General features: G+C 44.3%; 1 protein-coding gene across 2 annotated transcripts in view; it reads left to right on the top strand.

Annotated features, from left to right (window-relative positions):
* The first annotated feature begins 833 nt into the window (after positions 1 to 833).
* The window catches only part of L3MBTL1 (L3MBTL histone methyl-lysine binding protein 1), a 408,694-nt gene continuing 382,635 nt past the window's right edge, over positions 834 to 26,892 (top strand). For both annotated transcript variants that reach the window (XM_086932247.1, XM_086932248.1), the window contains exon 1: positions 834 to 890. The gene's annotated coding sequence lies outside the window, so the exon portion shown is untranslated. The remainder of the gene's footprint in view (positions 891 to 26,892) is intronic.

Genomic DNA, 26,892 nt, shown 5'->3' on the forward strand with positions numbered 1-26,892 from the left:
GCAAAGGGTATGCTCGCCTGTTTACTGCGCCACCAGGGCACAGTTGTATTACAGAAAGGGGTGCAGATGCTTACGCGACACCATCAGTAATACTGATAGCATAAGCGTATATATTGCTGGCGCTATCTTAAGAGTGCGTTCCCTCATTTTCATTTTGAAATGATGGAAATACATTGCCTCTGCATTCCTGCTGTATTGTGGATGTAGGTGCAGATTCAAAGAGGCCATCCGTAGGGACCCTGATTGTGAGCTGTAACAAAAAAGGTGGAGCACTGTCAGTACGCCCACCCCACCACCCCAAGGCAAGGGGATGCCACAGACAACCTAGACCACTTAGATATCTTTTGCAGTCAGGTGGCGAAGTGGTGTGAAATGTGACAATCACATATGAACGTATTTCCAACAAATTCAGTTCAGAGAGAATGCTGTACAAAAACAGCTCTCCTATGAGCTTTAAGGCACTAATGTGAAACGCTCCTATTAGTTAAAAGAATATACCTTTTAGCATGATCTTTATCATACATTTACAGAACATTTGTTATCATCATTAACATGCCAAATATGTTGATGGCTCAGCTAGCTCGTTCTCTTGCAGCCAAGGTTGACGCTGGGCTCTAATTTCCGGATACTATGCCTCTTTCTGGCGTCCAGCCTCTCCAGATCTGAGTAAGCAACGAAGAACTCCTTTACGGCTGTCATACTGTTAGCTACGCTCACCCCTTCGCCCATGCGAAAGAGCCCCGCTTTTTATCTTCCGAGCATGCGCACACAGACAAGTCCTCTCCGCTTGTCTGTCAAAGTACCGCTATCGGCTGGAGCACCGTGCGCCTGCGCAGCCGGCCTGCCTACACTGCAGCTTCAGCATCCAGGGACCGCAGTCTCCGTGTGAGGTAAGCGCTGGCCCCAATAGAGGCATCTAATGAAAAATAACAATACCTTCCATCACAGTCAAGGGGCGGGAGGCCTTGCACGCGCCCATGACCAGACCCCGCCCAGTACACCGCGGGTTACCCTCGGCCATGCTGGGCGCAGGTTAGGTATCCGCTGCGGGTGCTGCCCATGCATAACAGAGTGCTGTGCGGAGATGGACTGAGCTATGTGGCCATAGGAACGATGTGCTCACAAACCAGCGTATTTGACAGGCCGGTCGGGCTGGGGTGGAGTTGGTCACCTTTGAAGAATGCCTCAGCGATGTCTGTCCAGCCCTGCTGTTCTTTAATAAACACAGGCCTATACGACCATCTCCCATTGTCGAGATTGACCTATTTTCTTGCATAATTTGAATTTTTAAAACTTTGTAATTTGGATGCCTTCCACTTCCCCATCAAAGTTCAACAGAAAATGCATTTCTGCGAGTAAGTACATTAGAATTCTGCAAATTTAATGTTTAAAAAGTGTCCCCTACACTCGTCCATTTTCACGCTCCCATTTTTATGGTGTAGTAGAAGATTGTCGCCAGGCTTTAACAAATATACAAACGTCGCTTTAAGGTAACCCTGCATGCTGAGTTTGCAGGTCAAACATTCGTTTATTCTCACTTTAATGCATTAAATTCGCCATCTTTTTTTTAGGGGGGTCGGGGGCCGTTACAGATACTAAAAGTGGGTGAAACTTTGAGCATAGGAGATGTTATGTATTCCACTGTTTCTAAGTCAACACTGCTGTTTAAGATGTGCCAGTGGGTTTATTCGTTCAGAAGGGAATTTGTTAGACTAAATGTAACCTCACAAAATACACCTCACAAAAAAATGAAGTTTTGGGGTGTACGAAACAATGTGGTATGAATGTGGGTCCCATTGAAAGCTTTAGAGTAAGTAGACACGGTGTGTGCCCCTGTATGTCGCCATGACAACCTCTGGGCCTGGAATTTATCCCGTGCGAGATGTTGACGCTCGCTGGTGCAGGAAAGTAACTAATCAAATGTTAAATGAAGGTTTATTTAGACTGTGATCTATGGTTGAAGGGAAACATGGGTGTCTTCTTTTCATGGGGGCTAGGCATGTTTATAAAAGTAAGGTCACCCTTTTTAAATTGGTCTCGCCCGTTTTACAATTTCCCGAGACCGCTGGAATTTAGGAGAACCAAATTATACGTTAAGGGTGACTAAATTGTATGGCATGAAAAATAAATTACAGTGGAAATTTTGTGTACAGGTTTATTGTCATTTTAACACTAATTAATGTTGCCTGGCCAAACATGTTTTCTCATTAGTACACGTTTAGCACCTGCTAACAGAAATCAGCAACTAAAAAGGGATGGTCTAACCTTCTCAAACTTCCTGTCACTGTGCAACACAGCATGTGTTATATATGTGAGTTTCGATTTGTTTCAGGTAGAAGCATTTTGTATCTGTACATTATGCAGTAGATGGTGGATTATGAGGCGAGTGTTAGAAATACGAGTTATATGAATAACTTTGCAGTCACAGAGTCGTATAATCCCTGCGAGGTTGAATATTTTCCACTCACAAATCGTTCTCTAAAACTGTATTTAGAGTACCGACTCTTAATCCTGCAACCTTAAATTCAAACACCCTTAACCGCCAACACTTGAGAATATTAAAAACACCTGTCAAGACCACTCACTAAAATTTCTTGGAGACATTTTTATGATATCCAACTATTGCACGGTGATTTTGCTCTACTCCTCATCACACTTAAACATACTTTTTACTCAGGCAAAACAGATGGAACCTTAAAAAAAATTGAAGGTGGTATAAACTTGTAATAGAAAATTCTCTAATTGTGCATAATCCGAACAAACTAAGATCAGCAGAGCATGAAAAGCAGGACAAATGCACCTATTCGACAGACTGTTTCCATAGAAACTCTAGGGATGAAAGGCACACAGTTTCCACATATAACAAATACTTCGAACGTAATAATGCTCGTGATTAAAGACTTCATATTGTATTGTCTTTTAAAGGACCCAGTGAATGCATTTGTGTCCTTTTATTGGAGTTGAAAGGGTCAGAACGTCATATGTGTATGTATGTGTGTGTGTGTGTATATATATATATATATATATATATAGTTGTGTGAGCAAGACACGAGACTGTGTCGAAACGCTTAACGGTATATTGCATTAAAAAACTTGGTGGATAGTTACTTTGACTTCAGAGAGTGCATCATTACCCTTTTTTGACCTTAAAAAAAAAAAAAAAAAAATATATATATATATATATATATATATATATATATATATATATACACAATAGTATTGTGTCCCTTGTGTCCCCTTGCGATCATAGTGTGCTAAATAAATTCAACTCTTTCTACCAAGCGGAATGCTGGACTATTTTTTGCGAGTGGATATATATATATAATCAGTTAGTGACAGTCGCCACGAGGTAGTCTGAGCAAGGTCTGTTTTTCCATAAATGGAATATTTTTCAGTTTGCCAACAACTTTGTCCCCGTTTGATGAATCTTCACAAAACCTTCCCAAAAAAAGTACATCTACCTCAGCTCCTTCCTGGAAAGTTTCAGGGTGATCCCTCAAGAGGGGGCAGAGAAAAAAAAGGGGGGCCTCACAACATAAAATCATAATAACATAAAATCCCCTTGCATTTTCCGTAGACTTCTTAAAAACAGATCATAGTAAAAACTGCTGAATGGGATTACACCAAATGCGGCAGTAAGCTAAATTTTCACCGCAGATTGTGCTTTTTGTGATTTGATGTAAATCGGTTTAATAGTTTTTGACATATGAACGGTAAAACATAATTTAATATTTTGGCAGTTGTGCTCATGAGAGTCTCGTGGGTGTCCCACAATAGCGCAAAATCAAAAATAGAGCCTTGTGATTGGTGGAGAGACTCATTTTTACAGTGAGCCTTCATTCTCTTGCAGGAGTGAGAGGCTCCCACGAGTCCCGTGAGAGCGAGCACTCTGATTTGCTGGCTGTTGGAATTTTAGAAATGAAATGGCCACAGTTGTTTGAGGTGTTGTGCAAATGAAGTAAAAAACAATAGAAGGGGTTAGCAGAAAGCTATGCTGTTCCCCTAGATTTAGAGATGAGATGTCTAAGGGATAACTACTTTGAAGAAAATAAATGTATATTGTTTTTAACTAATTTTTACGATCTTGCGGGACTCTCGTGGGATTATGAATAGTAAAAAGGAGTAGATGAGTTCTCAATAGAATCTACTAGTAGGAACGCATATTGTGGTGCTTGTTTTTGAGAGGAAGTGTGTAATAGATAAGCACTGTGAAGAGTAGAAGATTATTTCTTATTTTAAAAGAAGTTACGATCACTCTAGACTCTCGTGGGATCATGAAAAGTAGGACGGAGTAGGTGGTCTTTAAACACACTCTGGTATGCACACTTGCTACTGTAGGAAGGAGCCTTCCTGAAGATGGTGTTTATCAGAGTCTACTATTTTACGCTCATTGGTTTGGGAAGAGTTGTGAGTAGAGTTAAGGTGCTTTCCACAAACACCCTACGACGCACACTCATCATCTGAGAGCAGAGTCTGACAACAGAGCTCTGTCTCTCCCCATACACCTTATTACTCACACCTCTAATCTGAGAGAGATAGATCTGAAAGGAGAGGCCAGTCCACCCACACACCCTACTACTCACACCCGTCATCTGAGAGAGAGGTCTGAAAGGAGAGGTCAGTCAATCAACACATTCTACTATGCACACCCGTCATCTGAGAGAGGTGTCTGAAAGGAGAGGCCAGTCCACCCACACACCCTACTACTCACACCCGTCATCTGAGAGAGAGGTCTGAAAGGAGAGTCCAGTCAATCAACACATTCTACTATGCACACCCGTCATCTGAGAGAGGCGTCTGAAAGGAGAGGCCGGTCAATCCACACACCATACTACGCACATCTGTCATCTGAGAGAGGTCTAATAGGAGAGGGCAGTCCCTCCCTTCTCACTACTATGCGTACCCGTCATCTGACAGAGAAGTCTGACAGGAGAGGTCTGATGCTCTCTATAACCCTCCCCACTCACTACTACACACATCCATCATCTGAGAATGAGATCTGAAAGGAGAGGCCAGTCCCTCTCCACAGCCCACCACACACCTGCCATCTGAGCCAGAGGTCTGAAAGGAGAGGTTTGTTACTCCCCATGCCCCACTATGCACAACTGTAATCTGAGAGAGAGGGCTCAAAGGAGAGGCCTGTTACTCCTGCGTACATTTGGGATTGAGTTAAAGACAGTGTTTTTGTGTAACTCTGTTACTTTGTTCAGAGTTACAGGAAAAGACTGTTCTTAACTTAATCTGAAAGGAACTATTTCCCCCTCCCTGGGACCTGGCCCACCCAGGGGGCTTTAGATAAAACAAGCACAGGAGACCTTTTTTTTTGCCGCATATTCCTGGAGCCACTGAAAATTCATGGTAAAAAAAAAAAATTAAACTCACCAGCAGGGTCCATGTGGCACCCCACCACCAGCCCTAGGGGATCACGTTATTTCTACCCTGCCCCTTTTATCATTTTTTTGCATTTTTTGGGGGCTTGGGCTCAGTCTGTATCCCAAGATGGCTGCCAACACTTCCTGGTTCACGTGTTGGCAGCCAAACAGATCTCACCAAGCGATCTGTCGGATCCGCGGAGGATCCGCTTCCCTACATATCTATATATTTTTTTCTTTAATAACTCCAAAGGTACTGAATGGATTTGTACCAAATTACAAAAAGCACTCTTTCTGGACCAAGATCAAGCTTTCTGCCACATTTGCTGTAATTCTGTTCAGCGGTTCGGGCTTTAGTCATGTTCAAAATCTGTAAGGGAAAGTGCATGGGGAAAATGCATTTGGGACCCCTCCCTTTTTATTGGCCCCAGTCGACGAATCACCCCGAAACTTTCCAGACAGCAGCCAAAGTGATTGGCCATTAGGTAATAAATATATATATATATATTCACTGAGAAAACCAAAGGTTACAGGGACGTTATAGTCAGGCTCAGATTTAACTTGTACAAAACCATTGAAATTCAGCAGTTATAGCTACCTTAGCTAATTATAACATACATTCCCGCAATGCACTGCTTATGACCTCACGCATTACATCACTCATGACATGGTCAGTGATATCAATGACAACATCTCAAACAACATCACTGATGGCATCACTCATTTGGGCCCAGGTCCCCCATCTCCTGGGGCCCAACATAAACTTAATGGTGGGGCCGAGCGACCTCCCCTCCCTGGCCGATTTTGACCTAGGGACCCCATCGCCCAGGGCCTGGCCAATTATTGAAATGGGAGGGTGGCCACACGGCTGCCCTCCCTAGGCCAATTTTGGCCCCGGGGACTGAATCCCAGGGGCCCGGTAACCAAGGCTGGGTGCCCTAGTGCCCACCCAGAGCAGTCAGTGAACACTATTGGTGACCACTAGGGGATCCCAAATGCCCCTGTGGTCCCTGCCAGCTCCCCGCCTCCAGCGGAAGCAAGCAGGGGCTGCAAGAAGAAAAAAGCGTAGGAGACCACACTTGTTTTTTTAAAAATTTTGGCCACAAATGAGCAAATCCTTGTGATTTCACAGCAAAAATTCACGAAAAAATGCATTTTTTGTGCCCTGGCAGGGTCCCTGAGGGAACCTGGCACCAGGGCTAGGGGGTCATGGCATTCCTACCCTGCCCGCTTTTCTTTATTTTGCGTTTTTTGGGGGGGGCTCGGCTGAGGCCCAGTCCCAAAATGGCTGCCAGCACTTCCTAGATGAAGTGTTGGCAGCCAATCAGATCTCTGCATGAGATCGTCAATATTCACAAATTAGTTGCAACCCTAGATATACAAATTAAAATTTTCTTTGATATCTCCAAACTACTGAATGGATTTACACAAAATAAAAAGGCACATTGTGGACTAAGAGCTACCTTTCTGCCAAATTTGGTGTCATTCCGTCCAGGGGTTTGTTCTGTAGTCGTGTCTAAAATCTCTATGGGAATTAACGTGGGAAACTCACCTTTTATGACCCCCCCTTTTTCTCGACCCCCACTTGATGGATTTTTTATTTTTTTATTTTTGTAAGTCCTCATTTCACCATTAGCGCCTGCAAATGAACAATTAAAACCCAATCCAACCTGGGCGCCCGGGACTGATGTTCTTGCATTCGCCTGGGGCCAACCAGGCCTGCTTCTTTGTACGAGGCATGGTGTAATCATATGACATTTGAGACCTTAGACCAGCCTCATCTCTCTGCCCCACGAGATCAAAGGTTCCCACACATTGTTGTTACCGTTATATGCCAAGCCCATATCTAGACGCGCCATACCTAATGCTGCACGTAACCAGTTTTGATAGAGAGGGGGACTAGCATCCTTCCACAGTTTTCAGATCTCTCTGCGGGCGATCAAGATCAAACAGAAAAACAGGCCCACTTGTGTCGCAGATAGCACCCTTAAGACGTCCATGTCTAGACCAAACAGCACTCGAGCTGCATTACGACACAATTTAACTTTAAAAATACCCTCCAAAGCCCTCCCCACATTAGCCCAAAAAACACACAAAACAACACAATCGTAAAAAGTGTGGATGTCATCGGCCTCGACCAGGCCACATCTGGGACACTTAGGGTGGGGACATACAAATTTCGCTATTTTTTTAGGCGTATAATACAGCCTGTTAATGACATAATAGTGTTTTTTTTTAGAGAAGCTGGCCTGACAAACATATAGAATTTGGAGGGATAAAGCATAAAGACTAGCAGAGGCTTCTTCCAACATGGATATATTCCATACTAGATAAGATGGGGGGATCTGAAGGTCCTCTGCATCTGACTTTATGTCAAAAAAAGAAATTCCCTTTGGGCACCTTAATGTGAGCACCAATTCATACAGACCAAATAGACACCTTGTTCATACATAAAAACCTATCACTCGGAGCAATGCAGTAAGTAACACAAACTCTGCAAAAACAAATACATTCAGTGTGTACAGTTTATTCATATATATAAAAGCAATTAAAAAACACGTTAAAAAAGTATATAAAACATAGGGAACACAGACAATATAAACAGGAACAAATCATATACATTAATTCCTCCAATCCTTTTCCTAAAGTTAAGGAGGTACAAATGAGGTATATTCCGCAACAATCAGAATACTCCTTAGTCAATGAGTATTGTACTTCTCCCTTAGTTTCTCAACACGTTTCGACGGACAGTTAGCATATAGCCGCCTTCATCAGGAAAATATTATTAGCTGTATTCCCAAAATTTCTTAAAAGGAAACATTCTAGGTGGGGGAGTAGCACTTCCTTCCTCCTGAACAACTTTGTGTATTAAAACGCTGTCGATGTCTACATGGACCACAGCTTGAACAATCCCTGTTTTGTTTCTTGTTATCATTCACAGGAGTCAAGTGATTCTTAATGAGCAGTATTAGAGAACGGTCCTATAGATTCCGTTATTATTAGGTTCGAGTGGCACGCGGTAAACAGCCCAAGGTCGTAGGCGCCGTACACCTTTCAATACTTGTGGCGCAAATTCCCTTGTTTCTATAGCGCATAAAGGGCCAGTATTTTCAGTCTCTTTCTGTGTCCAGCCTCTTGGTTGGGGGTATAACGAACGTCCCGCGTGCCGTTCGACAGACCATATCTTAATCCCTGCTCTCTTGATGGGGGGCGCTAAACCATCTCTAAGACATTCAGGCAATCCCAGAGAATCCCAAATTGGGGCTTGGTCAGAGTAGTATCTTATGCTCCATCTCCCTTTTACTTTATTCCAAATGTGAAGCGCTAGTTTTAAAACCTTCAGTCGGACCTTCTAGAAAAATTTTGGCGCACCAAACTTATACAGGAGACCAGTGTCTCCCCCCTCGAGATTAGCCATTATAGTTAAGATCCGACCCCAGTTGGAGTCATCAGGGCTGGAGAGCAGACTGCGTACATTTTTTAGCTGGAAAGAGAATGAATACAAGAGCACATCCGGTAATGCTAGGCCACCCTTTAAAAGTTTTCCTTTTAACTTTTTCCAGGACAGCCTGGAGTTTTTATTAGCTCATACAAAGCTGCCTATTTTACCCTAGATTTTCCCCAGAAGCTTATCAGAAAAAAACAAAGGTATAGTACTAAATAGATACGTCAGTTTGGGCAGGATGACCATCTTAACCAGATTCACACGACCATATATTGTGAGGGGGAGGTTTTGCCATCTGGAGAATAGATGATTAATCTCCTTGGCCACCTTCTTCAGATTTATCTGGGTGATGTTATTTAGGTCCTGTGCTATAATTATCCCCAGATACTTAAACTCGCTGCTGCGGGAGCCTTTCCAATTATCTACTCGCCAGCACGGTACACAGTCAAAATATCGAGTTGTAAATATCGACCTACACAAATATCGAGTTAGAAATATCAAAGGTAAAGAATATCGATGTCAAGAATATCGTGCGACAGAATATCGACCCTAAGGTAAGTAATATCGATTTTTTTTATATCGATGTAAGTAATATCAAAGTCAGTAATATCGATATACATTATATCGATGTTGGTAATTTCGATGTTACTAATATCGATATTTGTACTATTTTTATGCATTTTAGTATGTATTTATTATGTATGTGTTATATGTTTTTTTTCAAGTATTTTACTTGTTTTAAGTTATATGTGAACTATTTTCATATATTAATAATGTTATTTTTAAGTCAATTTTATGTTTTAGTACCGGAGCGGGTTGTGGGTTTATAGGGAAATAGGGTGGGAAGTAATTTAATTATATTAAATTAATTATTAATTTTTAGGAATTATAAATTAAGTTTAGTTAATTTTTGCTTTTAACTTATGTAGCGGGTAGTGGGTTTATAGGGGAATTGGGTGGGAAGTATTTTAATTGTAATTAAGTAATGCTTTTTTTTATTGGTATTGATAATTTATGTATTTTTAATTAATTATTATTTGGCAATTAATAATTTTAATTGGTAATTAATTGTTTTATTGGTAATTAATATTAGTAATTGGTAATTAATTTAATTAATTGGTAATTAATGTTTGTCATTGGTAGTTAATGTTTGTAATTGGTAGTTAATGTTTGTGATTGGTAATTAATGTCTTTGATGTGTAATTAATTGTAGTAATTGGTAATTAATTTATTTAATTGGTAATTAATGTTTGTAATTGGTAGTTAATGTTTGTAATTGGTAATTAATGTCTTTGATGTGTAATTAATTTTAGTAATTGGTAATTAATTTATTTAATTGGTAATTAAATAATTTATTTATTATTGGAAATTATTTGTAAATAATTTGTAATTAATGTGTTATAAAAAAAAATTGTCATACAAATAATGTTATTGTTTAATGTTTTTTAATTGGTAATTTATTATTAATAATATTTGTTTTGTGTGTATATTATGTTATTGCTTAATATTTATTAATTGGTAACTATTATTTATTAATTGATATTTATTGTTAATTTATTGTTACTTATTTATTCAAATCTACTTTTTTCTTTAATATTAACGGGTATTTTTAAATAATGTTTAGTTATTTAAAATATTAAAACATTATTAAATGTAAATCTAAAAATTATTTCTAAGTATGTTTTATTTAATTTGTATGGTATCCAACGCTTTCCCTACTGTTGCATTCTCTGAAGTTGGAATAGTTATTTTTACACCTACGCTATCCAACGCTTTCCCTACTGTTTCATTCTGTGGAGTTGGAATAGTAATTTTTACCCCTACGCGATCCAACGCTTTCCCTACTGTTACACTCTCTGGAGTGGGAATAGTAATTTTTACCCCTACGCTATCCAACGCTTTCCCTACTGTTGCACTCTCTGGAGTGGGAATAGTAATTGTTACCCACCCACTATCCAATGATTTCTCTACAGTTCCACTCTCTGGAGTTGAAATAGTAAATTTTAACCCTACACTATCCAGCGCTTTCCCTACTGTTTCAATCTCTGGAGTTTGATTAGTAATTTTTACCCCTACGCTATCCAACGTTTTCCATACTGTTTCACTCTCTGGATTTGGAATTGTAATTTTTACCCCTACTCTATCCAGCGCTTTCCCTAATGATTCACTCACTGGAGTTTGAATAGTAATTATTACCTCTATGCTATCCAATGCCTTCCCTACTGTTGCACTCTATGGAGTTGGAATAGTAATTTTTACCCCTACGCTATCCAACGCTTTCCCTACTGTTGCACTCTCTGGAGTGGGAACAGTAATTTTTACTCCTACGCGATCCAGCGCTTTCCCTACTGTTTCACTCTCTGGAGTGGGAATAGTAATTTTTACTCCTACGCGATCCAGCGCTTTCCCTACTGTTTCACTCTCTGGAGTTTGAATAGTAATTTTTATCCCTATGCTATCCAGCGCTTTCCCTACTGTTTCACTCTCTGGAGTTGGAATAGTAATTTTTACTCCTACGCTATCCAATGTTTTCTTTACTGTTTCACTCTCTGTAGTGGTAATAGTAATTTTTATCTCTATGCTATACAATGTTTTTCCTAATTTTGCATTTTCTGGAGTGGGAATAGTAATTTTACATTTTACGCTATCCAATGTGTTTAATACTGTAGTTTTTTTTAGACTTTAAATAGTAGTTTTATTTATTATTTGGAATGAATTTAGAGGATGTATTATGTTATAATTTTAAAAATATTGAAAGTATATTTAATTTTTTAAATTTATTAAAAATAATTATTTACTTTTTTATGTAATTATTTTATTTGTGGAGATGTATTTGTAATTTATAGTATTTTTAAATACTTTATAAGTAATTATTGTAATTATTAAAATGTATTATTAAGTAAATATATAATATATATTTTACATATGTGTTTAATTGATGTTATATTATTATATATCTATTATTTATCACTTTTAAACATTACTAAATATTTTTAACAATGTTTATATTATTTATAAGTATTATTTACTTTTTTTACATATTATATTTTAACAGATATAAAACGATATTTTTAATTACATCAATATTTTTGTTTCCATATTTTTGTATTTATCATGTTGTAGATAGGATGTCAATATACTTGCCTTCGATATTACAGCCTCGATGTTTCTGTGGTCGATATTTTGTCTGTCGATATTTTGTCATAGATCCCCCCAGCACATTACCTCGGTTTTAGAATTATTAATCTGGTAACCAGAGTACAGACCAAATTTGGTCAGAGCAGCCCCCACCCTAGGGAGCATCTCCACGGGGTTACTGGTTTAAACCAGCAAATCATCAGCATATAGGGCTAATTTACAGCTGTAATCCAGAACTTTAAAGGGAGTAATCATACCATCCATCCTCATTGCCTGCGCAAGGGGTTCAATATATATATATCAAACAGAAGGGGCGAGATGGGGCACCCCTTCTGTGTTCCCCTTTTTATATTGAAGCTCGATGCCAGGAGGCCATTTAAAAGTATAACAGCAGAAGCACCCTCATAGCACCTACTAATGTTTGTATAAAAGTTGAGCCGAAGCCCATCGTTCTTAAGACTTCCCATAAAAATCCCCAGTTGACACGGTCAAAAGCCTTAGCTGCGTCATACGCAGCCACTGCCAAGGGCTCCGACCTTGCCAACGCTAGGTCAATACTGCCTATTAATTGCAGCGTTTGCTCTTGGATATATCTGCCCGGGATAAAGCCCTTTTGGTCAGGATTGATAAGTTGTGGGGCCAATTTAGCCAATCTCCCTGCCAAAATGCTGGTAAAGATCTTATAACCCGCATTAAGCAGGGAGATAGGCCTATAGGAGTCTGCTTTAAGGGGATCTTTCCCTGGCTTTAGAATAAGTACTATAATGGACTTCTTCCAAGATGGGGGGACCCTCCCCTCTGGACTGTATACATAGTTGAAAAGTTTGCATAGCCTTGGGACCAAAACCTCCTGAAAGACTTTAAATACTTCGCCTGGAAGGACATCGGTCCATGCAGCTTAATTCTTCTTTATTTTCTCTATATAAAGCCTGACTTCATCCTCCTTAAAGGGGCTGTTCAACATATTTCGACCCTCATCTGTCAAGCTTGGTAAGGTCTTACTTTCAAGCCAATTATGGATAATATTGGTGCTTGGAGTAGCCTCCTCCTCATATAATTTAGAAAACAGAGTGAGCCGATGCCTCTCCATATCCTCCTAGTCGCAGGAGGTAGTCCCTAAGTAATCTATAATTAAGTTGTTAATGTTGTTTCTTACGCGGTCTGCTTTTATCATGCGGGCTACGATGGCTCCAGCTTTTTCCCCGTATTCATAATTCTCCATGCCATGGACTGCCCATTGCGCCCTGACTTTTAGATTTAACAACCCCTAATACTCTGAACGTAGGGGATCCAAGTCATCCATGACTTGTGGCAGATTATCTGGTTGGCCACTTAATCTTGTTCTTTCTAAATAGGACATCTTATCTTTCAATTTTTTAAATTTCAGAGCCTCCTCCCTGTTCTTGATGCAAATACGGCTATGCAAATGACCCAGAGTATGGGCCTTAAACGCGTCCCAGACGAACTCAGGCGAAGTTGAACCCACATTTTCATGGAAGTAGTTAACAATAGATGCACTAACAGCAGTAGCTATGTCCTGGTTATATAGTATTGCCCTTTTCAGGGTCCATCTGGGCGCTAAGTTAGCCTTAAATCTATCTATCAAGAGTGAAAAAGAAATAGGGGCGTGATCAGATATGATGCTAGGGAGTATATTAATATCCTCCAAAGTCTCTAAACCTAGTCTGTCCATAAGAATGTAATATAATCTTGAGGCATGCCCATGTTTTTTGCTAAAATAAGTAAAACCCTGGACTACCCCCATCTTGGCCTTCCAGACCTCAATTATGCCCAGCTCATAAATCATATTAATCATGACCCGGCGGGATCGAGGAGCAGCAATGTGCTGACTATGATTTGACCGATCTAGACGGGGGAGATCACTTGATGGATTACCCTGAAACTTTCCATGCACAATAAGACTCACCGGCACACTTTTTTGGAAAATGTCATGAAGATTCGTCAAAGGGCGCCAAATATATAGGCAAGTCAAAAGACACTTTTCCTATGGAAACTTAGTCCTAACTATAATGATGATGACTTCTTAAATTACATCATTGATGACCTCATCCAATGAGAATGTTTGTTTTGTACTTTACATAGTGGCAGATCAATAACAACGTTGTTCTCTACCTAATTTTGTACAACCTCTTTGGTTCTAATGGGTGTAAGTGTTTAAAAATGTTTATGCTCCTAATGAGTCATAGGTGTGCTCAGGAATTGAGAGCGTTCTGAATGTTTGGGTACAGGACTAACACTGTGTGCAGGTGACAGTTGACGGCTTGCACACAAGTCTTTTGGTTTTTCAAAAAAAGATGGTAACAGCAATGACTGAATGTATGTACTAAATACTAAGTATTGTAGGTACCCTTGAGTATTTTAAGGGTACCGTCTCTGCATGATCATTTCTATATAGAACACACAATTGTGTGCATGTGCTTGATTAGTCACCAAAGACGATCTATGTATAACCTTTTTAGAAGTATAAAAGGTGTGGGTAATATGTCCTTTAACACCCTCAGGCCTTTAGTGATTAAAGTGAGTAGTCGGAGGAGCTACGCTAGCAACCAAGATGGCTGCTTAGCCTCCCGGCTCCGCCGACCTCCATCCCTCACCAGATGATCCTGCTAATAATCCTGAATTTACACCCTGCCTCCGGGCGTGTGAACTGCTGTGCTGTACTTTGGAGCGATCCCGGGACTTTTACCAGCTTGGTGGACGGAGTTATGTCGAGTTTCAGTTTGGGGCCTACACCAGCTTGTGAGCCGGGGACTCGAGTACTGGCCCATCCGGGTTCCAGTTGAATAACATCGGCCGTGGGTGATCGACAGGGTCCGGTCCTTGGATAAGGAGAACTTTCTAAACCCGATTTTGACGGCGGTTGTTGCTCTGGCCTAAACATCGACGGAGGGTTGACGAGGCACGATTGTGGCTGTGGGTGGAGGTTCCTGACCCGGAGACCCGGTTGCCGTCGCCGGTGTTCCCTGAGTCGAGGTCTTCGCTCGCGGTAGTGGAGCGTGGATTGTGGCCTTGGTACGCCCTGAGTCTCCCTCCGTGACAGTAGGTCCCAATTTTGCCAGGTCCCCCGGGGAAGTCCGGTGCCCCTGGGGGACGCGATTATGGTCGACTCGGAAAGAAATGTGGTACGACGGACTGAGTCTGAACCGTCGATGCGGACTGTACTGGTAGCTATCGGGGCACTACATTTCCATGTGGAGTCCATTGTCCAGAAAATGATAGCGGTCACCTACGGACATGGGCATGAGGGACCGGACCCTGATCCGGTGCAATATCCTGATCGACCTATACCACCCACGGAGGTCCTTGTAACGGCAGTGGGCCCTGTGCCACGAGGGGTGTCAGAGCTTCATGGCAGTGTGATGGCCGACGACCGTGAAATCGATGCTCTCTACGGATTGTCAAGCCCACCATTATTGCCTACTGTGTGTGGATTAGTCGGTGCTTCCTTTCCGGATACTCTTGGAGGAAACTGTCTACGGGATGTAACAGCGTTTTTCCCCTCTCCGACATCTTTATTACGATCGAAGAGACAGCGATGTTGGGAGCTCATTTCGTTGAGGGACATCGACGATGTCGATGGAGATCCCAGTGATTTAAAAACTTTGCCTCACCTCGGAAGGAACTTTACTGAACTGTTTTGGCATTTTGACTGTCCTGCGGAGGCGACAGTCCGTCCGGAAGGGGCTTGCACGACTGATCAGAAGGGTCAAGGATGAGACTGACTGTTGGGGCTTGGCACCGTGGACTTACTGAAGTGGGATTCGCTACCATTGTATTTACGGGAGGTCAGGTGGTGTTTACTGTTTCATTTTATATCGCTCTAATAGTTGTGGGTTTTATCCTGGGGGATTCTTGGTTCTGGCGAGGGGGAGGGAGGACCAGGGGCCCGTACTGAGGTGTCCTCCTCCACTTTTTCTACTTTTAGTACCTAGTTAGATGGGGCGACAGGCACACTGCTAGTTGGGGACAGGCGCAAGCCATATGCAGGGGTGCAGGGTGGGGAGAGGGGTGTTCGTCTAGTTAGTGTTTATAGTTTTTATGTTTGAAATCCTTTCGAATCCTGATATCGGTGGTCTTATTGAGGCCCGAATTTGTGTTTTGGGTGGATGGGCTCTGATGGAGGTATTATTAGCATAAATCAGCCAACTGTTGCGTCATTCGCTATTGTATTCGGGATGCGGCTGTAGTCTCGTAACCTTTTTACTGCTGCCCCCCCCCTCCCTTCTACTCTAGACTACTGCTCAATGTTTATCCTGGTTCCAGGGGAGGTGGGGTTGGTGGCTGGCATTTGTTTGATTATCCTGAATGTCGTGCGGCCGATCACCCGATGTAGCTTGTGAGTAGGCTTTATTGATGGTTTTCCATCCATTATGCCCTGTTCCACGATGTAATTCACCTGTTATTGCTTTTCTTAGTTTTTTCAATAAAAAGAATTTAAAAAAAAAAGTGAGTAGTCTCTTTTTGGATAGGTTTTGCATAAGGAGAACCCTCATATAGTAGATACTGATCTATAATCATGAGAGTGTGGCTGTCTGCAAACATTGTGGTATTGGGTAAAGTCTCTGTATAGAGTACATATTGTTTATAGTACACACTTTTCTACTCATGTCCGCTTCATTTCACACAAGAGGTTTGCTAACTGTGAAGGGTTCAATACATTTAACAGACTAAGGGCTGTCTGTAGTAGGGCAGTATTATTTAACAGGGCTTGAGTGTCTGGAGGAAGTTGATTTTCTCTGAACAGTTTTATACAGATTGAACATTGGGGCATATTACCAACAACTAGCGATAATTATCGCTATGTTGGTTTAGCGGTGATATTTTTATCGCCGAGGTTTATCTCCTAAGCGATAAAAATCGGCCGAAATGCATGAATATCGCTGAAAAGTCCGCGATATTCATGCATTACCGAGCTAATGCTCTTAGCCATGTTATCCACCTACCATTGGATAACATGGCTAAGAACTGCTCAGGGGCAGGTGTTAGCTTTTGGAGATATTCGCGCTTAGCGCGAATATCTCCAAAAGTTGGTAATAGGAGATAGCGATGTTAGCGACTGTTTCCAGTAGCTAGCATCTTGGCACGCCCACTTTGCATGTCATTAGTGATAAATATCACTGACATGCAAAGCGGGGCCCAAAATGGTCGCTATCTCCTACTAGCTGTCGCTAACTGGTGTTAGCGACAGCTAGGTAATATGGAGATAATTTTATCTCTGCTTTCTTGGCTTTTTAACCCAAAAAAGCGGAGATAAACCCCCTGATAATATGCCCCATTGTGTGTAGATGGGTAACTCATCTATTTGTGGTTGATTGTCACCGTGAGCTTGGTTTCCCATGAAGTGTATGGCATATGCTTAATGTTGCACATAACAGAAGCTTGCTTCATTTAAGGGGGTTGTATGTGTGATTGCATTAATGATGCTTTATATCATTCTGAGCTATTTGTTACTTACTTTCTTACATATAATGCCATACTCCTTTATAAAGTAATGTGAAGAAAAGTAGATTGGATGATATCATCAGTGATGTAATTTGTGATGTCATCAGTGATGTCATAAATAATGTTATAGAACATGTCATAGGCGCAATTTACAGTTAGCCCTGCCAACTGTAACTGGTGAATTTCTGTTTTTATTTTAGCTCAAAATGTTATGCTTTCACTGACATTCCACATAACTATAAAGTGACATTAACCTTTGTTTTATTCAGTAAATTTGTAAGGTGTGTTTGATTGTAAATTTAGATGTAATTACAATTCTTAACTATAACATCACTGTAACCATTGTTTTTTCCAGCAAATTTCAGTTTTTTTAATGTAAAGTAATATTATATCACCATATGTAGTGCCAATCTCCTGCCATGCATGGCCTTTTACCGTGCACGGTGAGGGGTTGGCCACATGGCCTGGCATGTGGCCAGGCCCTGCTGCCAACCCCTCACAGGCAAGGAAATGTCCACCAGGGGCAGCCAACCCCAGCCACGCACTGCCTTTGGCCATGTGGGTGGGCCGCATTGCCTGGCCTGTGGGCTGTCCCTCCTTCCAACCCCCTGCAGCCAGCCCGCTGTCCCCGCCAATTGCTGGGGTCACGCGGCCCCCTCCCCAAGCCACTGTTTGCTCAAGGGACCCCATCCCCAGGGTCAAAAACATTTTGTATTAGTGGAGGGGGCACACTGCCCCCACCGAGGCCCAAATGGGCCCTGGGGACTCCATCCCCTGTACCATACATTCATTATAGGGGAAGGGAGTGTATGGCCCCCTCCCCATTGTGTAAGAGGCCCCGGGGATCCCATCCACTTGGGCTAAACATATTTATATTGGGAGAGGGGATGCATGGCCCCGCTCTCAGAGCCCAGTTGGGTTCCAAGGATCCCACCCCCTGGAACCTTACAGAAGTTATAGGGGAGGGTGTCACGTGGTACCACTCCCTGAGCAATAAAAGGCCTGCAGATCCCATCCCCAGAGTCAAAAACACTTGTTAATGGGAGTGTGTTACCTGGCCCCCTCCCCAAGCCCCAATTGGCCTCGCAGATCCCATTCCCAGGGCCATAGTCTAATTACAGGTGAGAGTACACATGGCCACCTCCTCAAGTCTTAAGAGGCTCCGGGACACTATTTCCCCAGGGCCAAAAACAATTATTTAAGAGTAGGGAGCGTGTGCCCCCCTGCCCGAGCCCAAATGGGCCCCAGGGACCCCATCCCCTGGGGCCAACTACCAATAATAGGGTTGGGGAGCGTAAGACCCCCGAGTCTTAAGAGGCTTGTAATGGCTGCCGGAAACATATTTACTCATGTTGCAGGCAGCTAACCAGAGCACTCACTCCTGTGGGAGCGTGTCTCCCAAGGGAAAAAAGCTCTCTGCACCAATCAGAACACTCTATTTTGTTTAAAATTGGGTCGTCACTGGATAGCTATAGTTGGGTCCGCTGTTCCATAGATTGCTAATACCTTTGGCCCTGTTTGATGAATCTCAGCATAAATGGCTGCTCCCTGTGGGTGAGAGCAATGCTAGGTCCCTTAGCATGCGGGAAGCTAGCTGGGACTGCAGGGGCTCTGGGGCTCCCCCCGTGACCCCCAACGTGTGTTTGGTGGGTACCGTGGGTGGGCACCAGGGCACCTACGTATTATAACGAGAGGCCCCAGGGATGGGATTCCTGGGGCCAAAATAGGCTTGAGGAGGGGGGCCGTGCTGAACCCCTCACCTTAAAGAAATACATGGCCCTTTGAGGTGGAGTCCAGAGGTTCTTTTTTGAGCTTGAAGAGTAAAGAGGCATTGTCGTCCTCCTCTTTTTTGTAAGTTTCAACCCCAGATTTGGGCTCCTCTGGGCCTATTATGTCTTGGGGAGGGATTTCCTGTGGCCTCTTCCTTTAAAAAAAATAAAAGCCCCAGGAAGATGGGGTCCCCAGGCTCTAAAGAGCTTCAGGAAGGGGAGATACTCAGCCTTTAAAATATATATGGCCCTGGGGGATGGGGTCCTCAGAGCCATAAACTAACACTATATGAAGTAAGAAGGCAGGCTGCATGGCACACAACTCCTCCCATTCCCGGCCAAAGCCATCGAGAAAGCTGTCAACAACCAGCTCGCCGCCTTCCTCGAAACCAACAAATCCCTCGACTCCTCACAGGCCGGCTTCCGAGCCAAACACAGCACAGAGACCGCCCTCATCGCAGCAACAGACGACATTCGAACTCTACTGGACAATGGAGACACAGTCGCCCTCATCCTCCTCGACTTCTCCGCAGCCTTCGACACAGTCTGCCATAGCACCCTTCTTCAGCGCCTCAGAAACATCGGAATCCAAGGAAAAGCACTGGAATGGATCACCTCGTTCCTCACCGGAAGAACCCAGAGAGTCCGCCTCCCACCATTCCACTCAAAGGCCACTGAAGTCATCTGCGGCGTACCACAAGGGTCCTCACTCAGTCCCACCCTCTTCAACGTATACATGAGCCCCCTCGCGACCATCGCACGCCAACACAACCTCAACATCATCTCCTACGCGGATGACACTCAACTGATCCTTTCACTCACCAAAGACCCTAACACCGCCAAAACCAACCTACATGAAGGAATGAAAGATGTAGCCGAGTGGATGAAGCACAGCCGTCTGAAACTTAACTCAGACAAAACAAAAGTCCTTATCTTAGGTACCTCCCTCTCCGCCTGGGATGACTCTTGGTGGCCAGAAGCCCTTGGAAAAGCACCCATCCCGACGGACCACGCACGGAACCTGGGCGTCATCCTGGACTCCTCACTCTCTATGAACAGACAAGTCAACGCCATTTCATCATCTTGCTTCAACATTCTCCGCATGCTCAAAAAAACATTTCGCTGGATCCCCACCGAAACCAGAAAAACGGTCACCCATGCACTGGTCACCAGCCGCCTGGACTACGGAAACACCCTATACGCCGGTATCACTGCAAAACTCCAGAAAAAACTCCAACGCATCCAGAACGCATCAGCCAGACTCATACTAGACATCCCACGTAAAGACCACATCTCTAGTCACCTGAAAAACCTCCACTGGCTCCCCGTCAATAAGAGGATTACTTTCCGCCTCCTAACCCACGCACACAAAGCACTTTACGAACTTGGACCCGAATGCCTCAACACACGACTTTCCTTCTACACCCCCTCCCGCCAACTACGATCCTCCAACCAAGCGCTTGCTACCGTACCTTGCATCAATAAAACCACCATGGGAGGTAGATCCTTCTCCTACCTCGCAGCTAAAACCTGGAACTCACTCCCCACTCACCTTCGTCTCACTCAGAACCACCTGGCATTCAGAAAGCAACTTAAAACTTGGATATTCGACAAGTAATTCCCCACCCTTCTTCAAGCGCCTTGAGACCCTCCGGGTATGTAGCGCGCTATATAAATCTTTGACTTTGACTTTTGACTTTTTACACACGTATATATATATATAGTTAGGAGTCTTGGTTCAGAAAGCGTGCTTTTTAAAAAATTGTGTAAATCCGTTCAGTAGTTCCTGAGAAAAAATAAAAAAATATCGATATCTGAGGGCCGAGGAGGATTCGCAAACCCTCCTCAGCACGAGCTTGATTCTGATTGTCTGTCAACACTCCAAACCAGGAAGTGTTGGCAGCCATCTTGTGACTCAGTAAAATACAGTCACAAGAAAAACAGTAAAATAAGAGGATACAAAACAGGAAAAGGGGGCACGGTAGAACCACCCTGACCCCCTAGGCCTGCTCAGGGGTCCCATAAGGATCCCCAGGGCCAAAAAAAGCATTAAAAAAAAACAGAAGTGCGTGCTGCTGCACTTCGTTTTATATAGCCCCCGGGTGGTCCAGATCCCGGGGGTGATACCTAATTATGTAGCAGGAGCTGGCCCGCGGGGGCCACCACAGCCCGGTAACTGCTACCTCCCCAGGGCTTTTTTTTTATGCGTGGGGGTCTCCTGCCCCCCCACGCTTCCCCAGGGACAACCATCTCCCTGGGGCATTCTTATTTTAGGGCGGGGGGCCTCGCAGGCCCCCCAAGCCCCGGGGACTGCCACCTCCCCGGGGCTATAATTTATTTAGGTCGGAGGGCCTCACGGGCCCCCTTTCAGCCCCTGGGGACCACCACCTCCCTGGGGCTGTATGATTTAAATGCAGCAGCCAAGCGGCCCTCCGCAGCGCCAGTGACCGCCACCTCCCCGGGGCTATTTTGAAAAAGAAACTGGGGGGGGCTCGAGCCCCCCGACACTGCCCCTGGGACCACCACCTGCCCGGGGCACTCTTCATTAAAATGTGGGGGTCCGTTGTGGGCCCCAGGGACCACCACCTCCCTAGGGCTTTAAACAGTTGAGTGTGGGGCCATGCGGCCCCCCTTCCGGAGCCCTAGATGGCCCTGGGGACTGTCACCCCCCAGGGCCAGCTCCGTCAATGTCCCAGGGTGCCCTCCCCCGGGACATTGTCGTTTGCTATGGCAGGGCGGGAGCATGGCTCCTACCCTCCCCTTTAATTTAATTATAATTATTAGTTTTTTAAATACAGAAGACCGGCCCCGGGGGATGGGGTCCCATGGGTCATAATTGGCCTAAGGAGGTGGGGCTCGCAACCCTCCTCCAAAAATGTTTAAAAAAAAAAAAAACCTGACTAGGCCCCGGGGATGAGGTCCCTGGGGACGAACAAGGCCTCAGGAGGGGGACCGCGCTAACCCCCTCCTAAAAAAATAAGAAAAGGCTGGCCAGGCCCTGAGGGATGGCGTCTCCAGGGCCCCAAAAATATTTAGAGAAGGGTGGCCACACAGCCCCCCTTCTAAAACAATAAAATAAAATAAAAGCCGGCATCTCGCCAGAGGCCCCGCCCCCTCCCTGCACCATTCTGCAAATGCACCTCATGGTACGGTCTGGGTTGGGGAATTAAGACCCCTTGACTGCTAAGGGTCCTTAGGGGCCAACTAGCCCACCAGGTACCTCCAGTAAGCCCTACATAGTGGGATTGCTGAGAGGTGGTCCGAGGACATGCCCCTTTTTACACCACTCTGCAGACTCGCCTCTTGGCGCATTGCTGGTGGGTCGATGGGGTCCTCTTGTGCCTTGAGGACCTCAGGACTAAAATGGACTTCATCCCCGAGCAGCAGTGCACCAGGAGGTGTGTTTGCAGAGTGGTGTAAAAAGGGGGCGTGGCTCTGACCACTTTCAGCAATCCAACTATGTAGGGCTTACTGGAGGTACCTGGTGGGCTAGATGGCCCCCAGGGACCCTCAGGAGGCAAGGGACTTCATCCCCCAACCAAGAGTGTGCCAGGAGGTACATTTGCAGAGTGGTGGACAAAGGGGCCGTGGCTTGTGTCCACCTATCAGCAATCCCACTATCTGGGGCGTACTGGAGCTATCAGGTAGGCTAGTTAGCCCCTAAGGACCCCCAGCGGGGAAGTGGACTTTAATCCCCATCCAAGAGCACCAGGGAGTACGTTTGCAGAGTGGTGGGGAAAGGGGGTGTGGCCTGCTATGAGACCTAAGCAATGCTGCTGTGTGGGATTTACCAGAGATAATAGGAGGGATAGTTGCCTCACAAGGTTGTCCTTGGGGGCCAACTACCCTCTGTTACCTCCACTAAGCCCAACACAGTGAGATTGCTAAGAGGTCTTTGGAGGCCACACACCCCCTTTCTCCACCACTCTACAAACACGCCTCCTGGCACAGTACTGGTTGGGTGATGAAGGCCACTTTACTCCTGAGGGACTTTGGGGGCCAATAAGCCCTCCTGGTACCTCCTGTAAGTCCTACGCAGTGGCATTTTTGAGCGCAGGTTGGAGGCCTAGCCACCTTTCTCCACCAGTCTGCAAATGTGACTACCAGTTAAAGAAGCATTTGTAATTTAATAGGTCTCACATTTGCAAGAGTTAGAGTTATTGGCGTTGTAAATTTAAAAGTTTTTTACTAATGTTTTTTGGAGTAGAGTGGAAGTATGTTGTGTGTAGTGGAATTATGTGGTATGTTGTGCAGTGAAATTATGTGGATAGAAAGTATGTGGAATTTAGTGTATTGGAATTATGTAGAGTGGGATTATGTGTTATGGATGTAATTATGCGGTATGGTAATATGTGTTGTGGAGTGGTAACCTCAGGTTTGGTCTATCTCGTTTCAAAAGAAGCTAAACTATGGACTCAATGAGACAAAAAAAGAAGGAATCACTGAGGAGCACTTCTGGACCTTGTCAGAGGTATGAGCAGGGCCACTGGAATTATGCGACTGTTGGCTGCAGCAACTTTTGCACAATTATACATTTTCCGCATTAGCCACTTAATCCATCATCTGCTTTCTAATCTGCAGATTTGAACAAAAGAAGCCTTCCTTTCAGCTCAAATGGATCAAATGTTACAAAAAATGCAGCGACAAATGTTACAGCGTGGTGGAAGGTCCTTTGTAAACCTAGAATGGTCACCTTTTACTTATTGCTAAATGTGGGTGTTAACCCCTTGCATGCTCATGACGAGCTCAGCTCGTCATGAGCTACAGTGCTCCGGTGCTCATGACGAGCTGAGCTCGTCATGGCCTTTAGAACGCTCTCACGCTGGGCTATTTCCCCTGCTGTGCTGAACGTTCTAAAGAAACGGGTGTGGCCGTGACGAGCTCAGCTCGTCATGAGCACATGAGCTGCGCGCGCCCCCACTCCGCTCAGCACAGCGGGGTAATGTACCAAGCAGGGAAGGGGTTACATTGGTATTAATGGTGTGCAAGCCACTCTTGCTTCTTTCTGCACCTCCCCTGCCTGTTTCTGCATTTCTTTTTCTGCACATCTCTTTTACTTTTTTCACCTCTTTTGCCTCCTTGTGCACCTCTGTTGCCTCTTTCTGCACCTCACTTGCTTCTTTGTGCACCCCTCTTGCCTCTTTCTGCACCTTTCCTGCCTCTTTCTGTACCCCTCTTCCCTCCTTATGCACCCCTCCTGCCTCTTTCTGCACCTCTGTTCCATCTTTCTGCACTTATTTTGCATCTTTTGGTATCTCTCTTGCTTCTTTCTGCACCCATCTTCACTTTCTGCACTCCTCTTGCTTCTTTCTGCACCTCTGTTCCTTCTTTCTGCACTTCTTTTGTTACTTTCTGCATCTCTGTTGCTTCTCTATGCACCTCTCTTGTCTCTTTCTCCACCCCTCTTCCTTCTTTCTGCACCTCTGTTGCTTCTTTATGTACCTCTCATGGTTCTTTCTGTACCCCTTGTATCTCTTTCTGCACCTCTCTTCATTCCTTTTGCACCCCTCTTGCCTCTTTTTGCACCTCTGTTGCATCTTTCTGCACTTCTCTTGCCTCTTTCTGCACCTCTCATGCTTCTTTTCGCACCACTCGTGCTTCTTTCTGCACCGTCTTCCTTCTTTCTGCAACCCTCTTGCCTCTTTCTGCACCTCTGTTACTTCTGCACTTCTTTTATTACTTTCTGCACCTCTCTTGCTTTCTGCACCCCTTTTGCCTATTTCTCCATCCCTCTTTCTGCACCTCTGCTGCTTTCCTCTTCACCTCTCGTCTCTTTCTCTACCCCTCTTGCCTCTTTCTGCACCTCTGTTCCTTATTTCTGCACGTTTTTGTTACTTTCTGCACCTCTCTCGCTTTTTCTGCGCCCCTCTTGCCTATTTCACCATCCCTCTTTCTGCACCTCTTTTGCTTCTCTCTGCACCTCTCTTGCTTCTTTCTGCAACTCTCGTGCCTCTTTTTGCACCCCTCTTGCCTCTTTCTGCACCTCTGTTGCATCTTTCTGCACTACTCTTGCCTCTTTCTGTACATCTCTTGCTTCTTTATGCACCCCTCTTCCTTCTTTCTGCAACCCTCTTGCCTCTTTCTGCACCTCTGTTACTTCTGCACTTCTTTTATTACTTTCTGCACCTCTCTTGCTTTCTGCACCCTCTTGCCTATTTCTCCATCCCTCTTTCTGCACCTCTGTTGCTTCCCTCTTCACCTCTTGTCTCTTTCTCTACCCCTCTTGCCTCTTTCTGCACCTCTGTTCCTTCTTTCTGCACTTTTTTTGTTACTTTCTGCACCCCTCTCGCTTTTTCTGCGCCCCTCTTGCCTATTTCACCATCCCTCTTTCTGCACCTCTCTTGCTTCTTTTTGCACCCCTCTTGCCTCTTTCTACACATCTCTGGCTTCTTTCTGCATCTCTCTTCCCTCTTTCTGCAAACCTCTTGACTCTTTCTGCACCCCTGTTCCTTCTTTCTGCTCTTCTTTTGATTCTTTCTGTACCTCTCGTGCTTCTTTGTGCATCTCTTTTGTTTCTTTCTGCACCCCACTCACCACTTTCTCCACCCCTGTTCCCCATTTTTGCATCTCTGTTGCTTCTTTCTGTACTTCCCTTGCCTCTTTTTCCATCCCTTATCCCTCTTTCTGTTCCTCTGTTGCTTCTTTCTGCACGTTTCTTGCTTCTTTCTGCACCTCTGTCCTGTCTTTCTGCAACCCTTGTGCCTCTTTCTGCGCCGGTCTTCCCTCTTTCTGCTCCCATCTTGCCTCTTTCTGCACCTTTGTTCCTTCTTTCTGTACTACTTTTGTTTCTTTCTGCAACTTTTTGGCCTCTTTCTTCACCCCTCTTTCCTCTTTGTGTACCTCTGTTGCTTCTTTCTGTACTTGACCTGCTACTTTCTGCATTTCTCTTGCTTCTTTCTGTAATCCTCTTGCCTCTTCCCGCACCCTTCTTCCCTTTTTCTGCACCTCTTTTGCCTCTTTCTGCACTTGTGCCCTTTTTCTGCACCTCTCCTGTCTGTTTCTGCACTTGTGCCCTTTTTCTGCACCTCTCCTGTCTGTTTCTGCAACTCTCTTGCCTCTTTCTGCAGTTCTCTTGCCTCCTTCTGCACCTCTGTTGCTTCTTTCTGTATTTCCCATGCTTTTTTCTGCACCTGTCTTGCTTCTTTCTGCACCCTTGTTGTCTCTTTCTGCACTTGAAATCCCTCTTTCTGCACTTCTCGTGCATCTTTTTGAATCTCACTTGTCTCTTTCTGCACTTCTCTTGCTTCGAACTACACCTTTGTTGCTTCTTTCAGCAATTCTGTCTCTTACTGTACTTCTCTTGCCTGTTTCTGCACCTCTCTTGCCTCTTTCTGCACCTCACTTTCTTCTTTCTGCATCCCTCTTGCTTCTTTCTACACCCCTCTTCCCTCTTTCTGCAACTTTCCTGCCTGCGTCTGCACCTCTCTTGCCTCTTTCTGCACCTCTCTTGCCTCTTTCTGCATCTCACTTGCCTCTTTCTGCACTTCTCTTGCTTCTTGCTACTAAGTATGGGCGCAAAATCGGTTCCGCTCGTGGATTTTGCGGATTTTCGGCAAATTTGCAATCCGCGAATTCCCGCGAATTTGCCGAAAATTCGCGAATCCGCGAGCGGAACGGATCTGGTTGGCAAAAGTTCAAGCTTCAAGCTTGAAACTATTTTAGAATGGCGCCGGCAAGCTGCCAGCGCCATTCTAAAATAGTTACT

Source organism: Lissotriton vulgaris, chromosome 7, assembly GCF_964263255.1.
Source record: "Lissotriton vulgaris chromosome 7, aLisVul1.2, whole genome shotgun sequence".
NCBI classification, from domain to species: Eukaryota; Metazoa; Chordata; class Amphibia; order Caudata; family Salamandridae; genus Lissotriton; species Lissotriton vulgaris.